The following is a 7677-nucleotide window of genomic DNA, read 5'->3' as shown; positions in this document are numbered from 1 at the left end:
ACCTGTCCCTCCACAATAATAGCACAAGTTGAGGGCTCGACGTCTTTCCCTCTCCTCTGCTGACAATCTGGAGATGTTGAGTTGCATTGGTTCTTCCGGTGGAGAAGACAACGAGGATGCGGTTGTGGGGAGTCTGCGTGGATGATTTCTTTCAGGCTTCTGTTTAGAATGTTGTCTCATGAGATTATCTATTTTTACTGTGAGAGAGACAAAATCAGAGAACGATAAATCCTCCTTACGACAGGCCAACTCTGTTTGTAGAGCGGGATTGAGGCTGTGGTAGAACATAGCTGTTAGTGAAACATCATTCCATCCACTCTGGGCAGCCAGGGTTCTGAATTCAATGGCGTACTCAGCAGCAGCGCGATCTCCTTGCTGCAATTTAATTAGTTGCGTTGAAATATCCCTGCCCCCCGCGGGATATTCAAACACCTCCCGAAGCTGGTCTAGAAAATAGTCAACAGAGCGTTTAAATTGTGCATCGGAGTCCCACACCGCGGAAGCCCAGTCAATAGCTTTGCCCGTCAGGAGCGTCATAAGGAATGCACATTTCGTTTCTTCGGTTGCAAATTTGTCACCTTGGTGATCAAAGTACAATTTAACCTGACGGACGAACCCCTTACACAACTCAGCAGTACCGTCAAATTTATCAGGCAGAGCGAAGCTTACCGTCTTAGGCGTGGGCGGAGGTAGCGCTCGGATGTACTGTGTTAAATGTTCGTTGACGGATTGGAGTTTGCTGAGTTGTTCCTGGTAGCTCTTCAGGATCTCGCTTTGATAAGCGAATGCTGCTTGGAGATTGGAAACTTCCGCTGGATTCATGGTAGGCGAAGTATTCTGTAAAGCGGACGCTGAGGCAGAAGAAGAATCCATTTGCGGAGTTTATTTACAGACAGCAACAGTACAGAGAAACGGGCAGTAGGTCAATACCGGGAAAGCAGTCCGACAGCGTATAAACATAAACGTAAACCAAGCAGCAATGTGATAAGGCAGGCAGTGGGTCAAATAGCGAAAAGGCAGTCCAATATAGCAAACGTAACAAAAGGGGAATTCCAAAGAGAGGTAGTCAACAGGCTGATAAGGGGTCAAACCTTGAAAGCAGTCCACACGGTCAAACAAATCCAAAAGGGGTAATCCGTAAACTCAGAATCCAGGTAAAGCAAGACGACAACAGGTAATCAGACAGAGTAATAGTAAACGCTCGGTAAGGCAGTGGAACTGGCAATACTTCGCACATGGTAGCACATGGTGATCGCTTATGTAGTGCCAAACAGGAAGTGGAAGTAGAAGCAGCAGAGGGAGCGTGCAGTCAGTATTCGGGAGAGGGCTCCCTCTGCTGGCGTGGCGTTACAATATTGTTACACATGCATTTTCTTTCACAACTGTATACATTCGCTTATCACATAACCGACAATTAACAAGGATATTTTGACAGTTTTGTGTGCATTTGTCCTTTCAAATGCAAAAAGACACGGAAAAGGACTCAGTTCAGTATCACGCACTGCACTATACAGTATAAGAGGCAGCCTTCTGTGTGCGTCTTGGATGTGTGTGCAGCAGAGGAATCAGCACAGGTCTTCTTGTGTTGGAATGGTTTAAAATCATATTAAAATGCTCACAAAGGAATCAATAAGCAGAATCAAAATCAATCATCAGAAACTCTTTTTTCAGTGTTGTTGTTAATGTTGAGGTTATTCAGCTTCATTACAAAGTTTGCTTTGCTCATTTAGTTTAACTGCACTGTTAAAGAGGGTGAGCTTTACTATTTAACTGAACTGTGTACATCCATTTTAGACACATATATTGTTCTTGCTCCGTCCATAAAATAACTGCATCCTTCTATCAATCAAGTTTTCAATTTACTTAAACTGCTGAGTGCTCTGGTAATATCAATGGCATGATCCATTTCAGGAGCTGTCAAAATTACAAATTAAAATTAACACAGATTTATACCAAAACCAGTGATTTACAATCTAAGCAAAGTGTGGTTTGAAAGCTCCACCCCCTCAGCTGAAATTTGTATTCAACTCAAGTATAAGTGCCAACATTTAATTGCTTAAGAATGTTAAACATTTTTATACAAATGTTATACCTGAGATCAGGCCGTGTCTCTCCACTGTTAAACCTTACTGGCGGATCCATAGACTCATCACTCCTTAAAGACACACAGCTGGGCTCTGCTTCTGATCTCTTCTGATGAGCTGGACTAAAACAGAGAGAGATCAAAGTTCATCATTTAAATTACTGTATGTAAAAAAATAAAAAATAAATAAACTATACATTTATCATTATTAAATTCACTTCAAAAGTGCTATCATTTCATACACTGTGTTTATACAAAAACAGTGAAGTAAACTGTAATAATAAATGGCAATATTAAAAGTCATGCTGTAAACACATTTTTAAAAAAGTTATACCTGAGATCAGGCAACGTATCTCCACTGTTAAACCTTACTGGTGGATCCATAGACTCATCACTTCTTAAAGACACACAGCTGGGCTCTGCTTCTGATCTCTGATGAACTGAGCTAAAGCAGAGAGAGATTAAAAGTTCATCATTTAAATTACTGTATGTAAAAAAAAAATACATTAATCATTATTAAATTCACTTTAAAAAGTGTTTTTTTTAATCATTTCATACACTGTGTTTATACAAAAACAGTGAAGTAAATTGTAATATTAAATGGCAATATTAAAAGTCATGCTGTAAACACATTTTTAAAAACTTTATACCTGAGACCAGGCTGTGTATCTCCACTGTTAAACCTTACTGGTGGATCCATAGACTCATCACTTCTTAAAGACACACAGCTGGGCTCTGCTTCTGTTCTCTTCTGATGAACTGATCTAAAACAGAGAGAGATCAAAGTTCATCATTTAAAGTGGTCATCGGATGCTAAGTTCATTTTTACATGTAGTTTGAACATGAATGTGTGTTGTCAGTGTATGTACAAATCTACCCTATAATGATAAAAATCCATGCAGTGGTTTTTAATTAATCTGTAAAAAAAATATTCCCTTTGTCAAATCGAGCCATTCACAGATGCCTGTCGGTGTGTCATCACACCAACAGAGGTCGCTCCCACCATAGTTGATTGACATGAGTGATTTACCTCAGATCAGCTGTAACAGTCTAACCTCTTTGTTTTGATGCTGGAGCAGGGATGTAAGTTAGACAAGAATATCTCTTATTGAGGTGTTGTGTTGCTGGATTTGTTTGTGAAGGGAATGCGCCTCCAGATCTACATATATCCGTCTGTGTTCATGCAAATCATTCATGATCCAGCTTCACTTACAGCAGAAGTGAATATATATATATATATATACAGTACCGTTCAAAAGTTTGGGGTCAGTAAGACTTGTAATAGTCTTTAAAGTAGTCTCTTATGCTCATCAAGGCTGAATTTATTTGATTAAAAATATAGAAAAAAAACAGTAATATTGCAAAATGTTTTTACAATATAAAATAATGTTTTTTATTTTAACATACTTTAAAATAGAATTTATTCCTGTGATGAAAAGCTGAATTTTTATCGGCTGTTACTCCAGACTTAAGTGTCACATGATTCTTCAGAAATCATTCTAATATGTGGATTTATTATTAGAATGATCAATGTTGGATAATATCAACAGTTGTGCTGCCAAATATTTTTTGAGACCTGTGATTTTTTTTTTAGGATTCTTTCATGAATAACAAGTTTAAAAAGTACAGTGTTTATTCAAAATATAAATATTTTATAACAATGTAAATTATTTATTATTAACTTTTAATAAACGTTTAATTATTAACTTAATACATCCTTGGTGAATAAAAGTATTAATTTCTTTAAAAAAAAAAAGAAAAAAGAAAGAAACAATAAAAATGTACTGACCCCAAACTTTTGAACAGTAGTGTATATATATATATATATATATATATATATATATATAGTTTTTTTTATTAATCTTTGCGATCGCCTTTCCTAATAATGTGCTAGTTAGCAAGTTTAGCGGCTAAATGTGTCTAAAGTAAACAGAGGTGTCTATCCAGAGAGAGAAGAGAGGGGCAGGGCGAGCAGAGCTCATTTGCATTTAAGGCAGCCTCAACCAGAATGATGAGTTGATTTTGGCAAGGTAAAAAGGGTGTTCTTTTACACAACCATTAAGATTACATTTCTTTCACAAAGCAAATGAAGTTCATGCAGGAGCCATTTCATTTTTGTTTTTCTGTTGATGCTAGATGCCAATAGAAGCTGCTTCAGGATAATAAAATGATCTGAACATTTCAAATAATTTCCTCAGAAATTGGATGATGGTGTTTACATATCATGGTTGTGACACAGGAAATATTAACAGTAGTATTTAAAATATTATAAATCTATAGAACTTACCAGAGCCTGTCTGACACTGATGTACACTGCAGCGGTGGAGTCAGGCATTCCCTGATTTTATTACATTTTAACAAATGTCTGATGTCGACAAAAACTGGGGACACAACTTTGAAACCATATGGAAAAACCTTGCTTTGATTTGAGATATTATTAAGTGTCACTTTTGATAAAACAAACTCTTTTTCATCATTTAAAATGGTTTACAATATTTATGAATGACTGAACCCATCTCTGTGGACACTGTTTTTGATGTAGTGAGAAGACAGTAAGGGTCATAGATGTGATATAATAATAACAATAAAATGTTATTAATGGTGCATATTTTTGTTAAATACATTCTATTATTAATCCCTCATAAAATGTACAGTTGAAAATATTTTCATTTTTAAACCTAATAGCAGTTACAAATGTCTCAAGAATCAGTGGTAGATGTAGGCCAGCTAGATTCAGTGTTTAGATGTGCTGTCTGAGGACATCTGCTGGTTAAAGTCATGTAACTGCAACAAGAACAACAAAAACTGAAACTGATAGAGAAGTATGAATTTTAAAAAAAAGTCAACAAAAAACGAAACTCTAAGCAGAGTGATGGATTCTCCAGCTCCTCTCGTCTCATGTACCCAAAAGCATGTGTTTTCCTTTTGTGTCTTTGTGAAACGTAAGGTCCTGGACCTCGCATAAACATTATGGGACCCCCCCATAACACCCAAAAAATATACTTTGAAGGGGACACAACTGATTTGATTCCCTGGTTTTTCAATAAAACTATAATTCTTCAAACATGAAACTACTGAAAATAAAAAATAAAAAACTTACATGAAACGATTCGATTGCTGTATTAAATTTAGACTTGCTCACGTTACATCATATTTTATTTTTGCACGTTTTACAGTGTTGCTCATTACAACCAATCACACACGACTTAATGTTTAGAATGCAGTGGCCAATCACAGGCGTCAGAATAGTCAGCTAAAACCCTGAGTCAACCATTGAGAATTTTTAACGGAAGTATATTATAGACTTTTCATTAAGACCCTAAAGAATCATATCAACTTGTGGAAAATGGGCATCTGATCACCCCTTTAAATTACTGTATGTAAAAAAAAATCAGCTATACATTTATCATTATTAAATTCACTTTAAAAAGTGCTTTTTTAATCATGTCATACACTGTTTATACAAAAACAGTGAGATTAACTGATAACATATGGTAATATTAAAAGTCATGCTGTAATCATATTTTTAAAAACGTTATACTGAGATCAGGCCACGTATCTCCACTGTTAAACCTCACTGGTGGATCCATAGACTCAACACTCCTCATAGACACACAGCTGGGCTCTGCTTCTGATCTCTTCTGATCAACTGAGCTAAAATAAAACAAATTTAGTCCTTTATGACAACAATCAACTTAATATGAATTTTTCAAGAAGTATTTTTAATTAAAGCACTTATGGGGGCTTTATGGTATTAGTGATTTCAAGAAACATTAAAGTCTACATGTTTTATTTATTTTAGAGTTATTTAATGTGTTACTCAAGGTACCTGAACACTGACAAAAGATCTTCATCTCCAGATGTTTGAGTTTTATCCATGATGATCTGAACAGTTTGATCTCCACCAGAGACTCTAGATGAAAGAGACAAACAATCACAAAAACTAAGCTTTTATATTTTACACTTTTTATTTTGGTAGCAAGTTATTTTCCGTAAAAAACAACTACTAAAATTACCCGATCAGCATAATAAAGCTATGTTCGTTTTATTTCAGGAGGAGCTGGCAGCACACACAACTCACAGACAACTTCAGCATTTGAGCAGATTTTACATGAGTGTGCTTCTTTAACGGGAAACAACAATAATAAAGTGTAAGTTTACATTAATAAAACATCAATGAAACAACAATCTGCCTTTCGGATGTCACATATGTTAAGTCTATACAGTGAATATATAACAGGATTAGCTATTAGCTTACAGAGACATGTTACAGCGCACGAAATCTTTAAAAACACTCCACAATTCACTCTTAACAGTGTAAACACAGTACACGGAGAGAAAATATCTTACTATATCGTGTACGCACACATGCGATTATTCAGCAAAGCACTGCGCGCTGTTATTGTCGCAGTTAGGTCTGTCTTGCGCCAGTAATAACAACAACAGCGCACTTCATGCAAACTTTCGGTTTTATATCTTACAATGGCCGCTGCGCGCGCGTGTCCCTTATGTCCAGCAGACCCTATGCCAACTCCATGCTCACACCGCAAGCCTGCGAGCTACGCAGCAGCCGATTACCGGACAGTCAAAACAGCATTACGTCACGAAATGGTGGACTCAGAGGAAGAGTGTGAGGGGTTTAGAGTACCATTTGGGACAGAGTCAGCTTCTGGGTCTTTTACACGGCCTGGTCCTCCAAGCTATAGGTCAGTGACTGAATATATAAATATATATATATATATATATATAGTTCAGCTACATGTGAGTGAAGTTTACTAGTGTACAGCTGATGAACTTAAGTTAATTCTGTTTTACCTCATTACTTCTTTAAAGTTGCAAACTATGTGTTAATAAAACCTTGTACTCAGGCAAATGAATCTACATTTTTGTGTCTTACATGTACTAAACTACTGAGCTATGCTTTGATTCAACCTCCCAACTTTTCTTTTTTTTATCAAAATGTGCTTTTTATCTTGCCATCACTTATTTTGCAGTCAAAATGTTTTTAGCATTTCAAAACACATTCTCATATATAACATATGTTAGCACACACATTACATTTTCACATGTGACCAACAGTTTCTTAACAAATATAAAATATCATATTCACAAGTTACCAAAATATCCATCTGACAGAAGTGACAGACCTGGCAGAGCTGACACATCTGATGGTGATGCTGAAAACTTGAATGTCATTTTAACTATTTTTTAACTATTATCCAATACACTGAATCAATCATGTATTAAGACAAACAGTATGTTATTGTTTATAACATTTTTATTCAAGATACGCATTTAAGTATTTTGATATATCATTGGAACACAAATGATCTATTTTACGTCTGCTGTGCATCTGCTATGGTAACAAGGTAACTTTTAAAAACAATTAAATTAACAAATAAAGCAATTAGTCGTTACCTCTAACCATTTACATTCATTAGGATCTTAATATTCACTTCTTAAAAAATTCTTAACAAATGATCAAAAAATGATGAGAACATGATCAGAATAAATACAAACTGTATTATGCATAGTGCAGTGTTTTGTGTTCCCTCAGCATTATGTTCCCTCGATCCTAACTCCGCTACAAGTGA

At 35.8% G+C, this 7677-nt stretch overlaps 1 long non-coding RNA gene across 1 annotated transcript; it reads right to left on the bottom strand.

The window, feature by feature from the left end:
- Positions 1–1644: 1644 nt before the first annotated feature.
- Positions 1645–6572, bottom strand: LOC127158228 (uncharacterized). Its single transcript, XR_007826097.1, has 5 exons — positions 6434–6572; positions 5913–5996; positions 2734–5737; positions 2418–2528; positions 1645–2206 (listed from the first exon to the last, which is right to left on the bottom strand). It is a non-coding gene; the product is annotated as an uncharacterized LOC127158228 (long non-coding RNA).
- Between the last annotated feature and the right edge of the window lie 1105 nt (positions 6573–7677).

The sequence above is a fragment of the Labeo rohita genome, unplaced genomic scaffold (assembly GCF_022985175.1).
Source record: "Labeo rohita strain BAU-BD-2019 unplaced genomic scaffold, IGBB_LRoh.1.0 scaffold_1401, whole genome shotgun sequence".
NCBI classification, from domain to species: domain Eukaryota; kingdom Metazoa; phylum Chordata; class Actinopteri; order Cypriniformes; family Cyprinidae; genus Labeo; species Labeo rohita.
The sequence above is the reverse complement of the archived record's forward strand: the minus strand, read 5'-3'. Positions and strand labels throughout refer to the sequence as shown.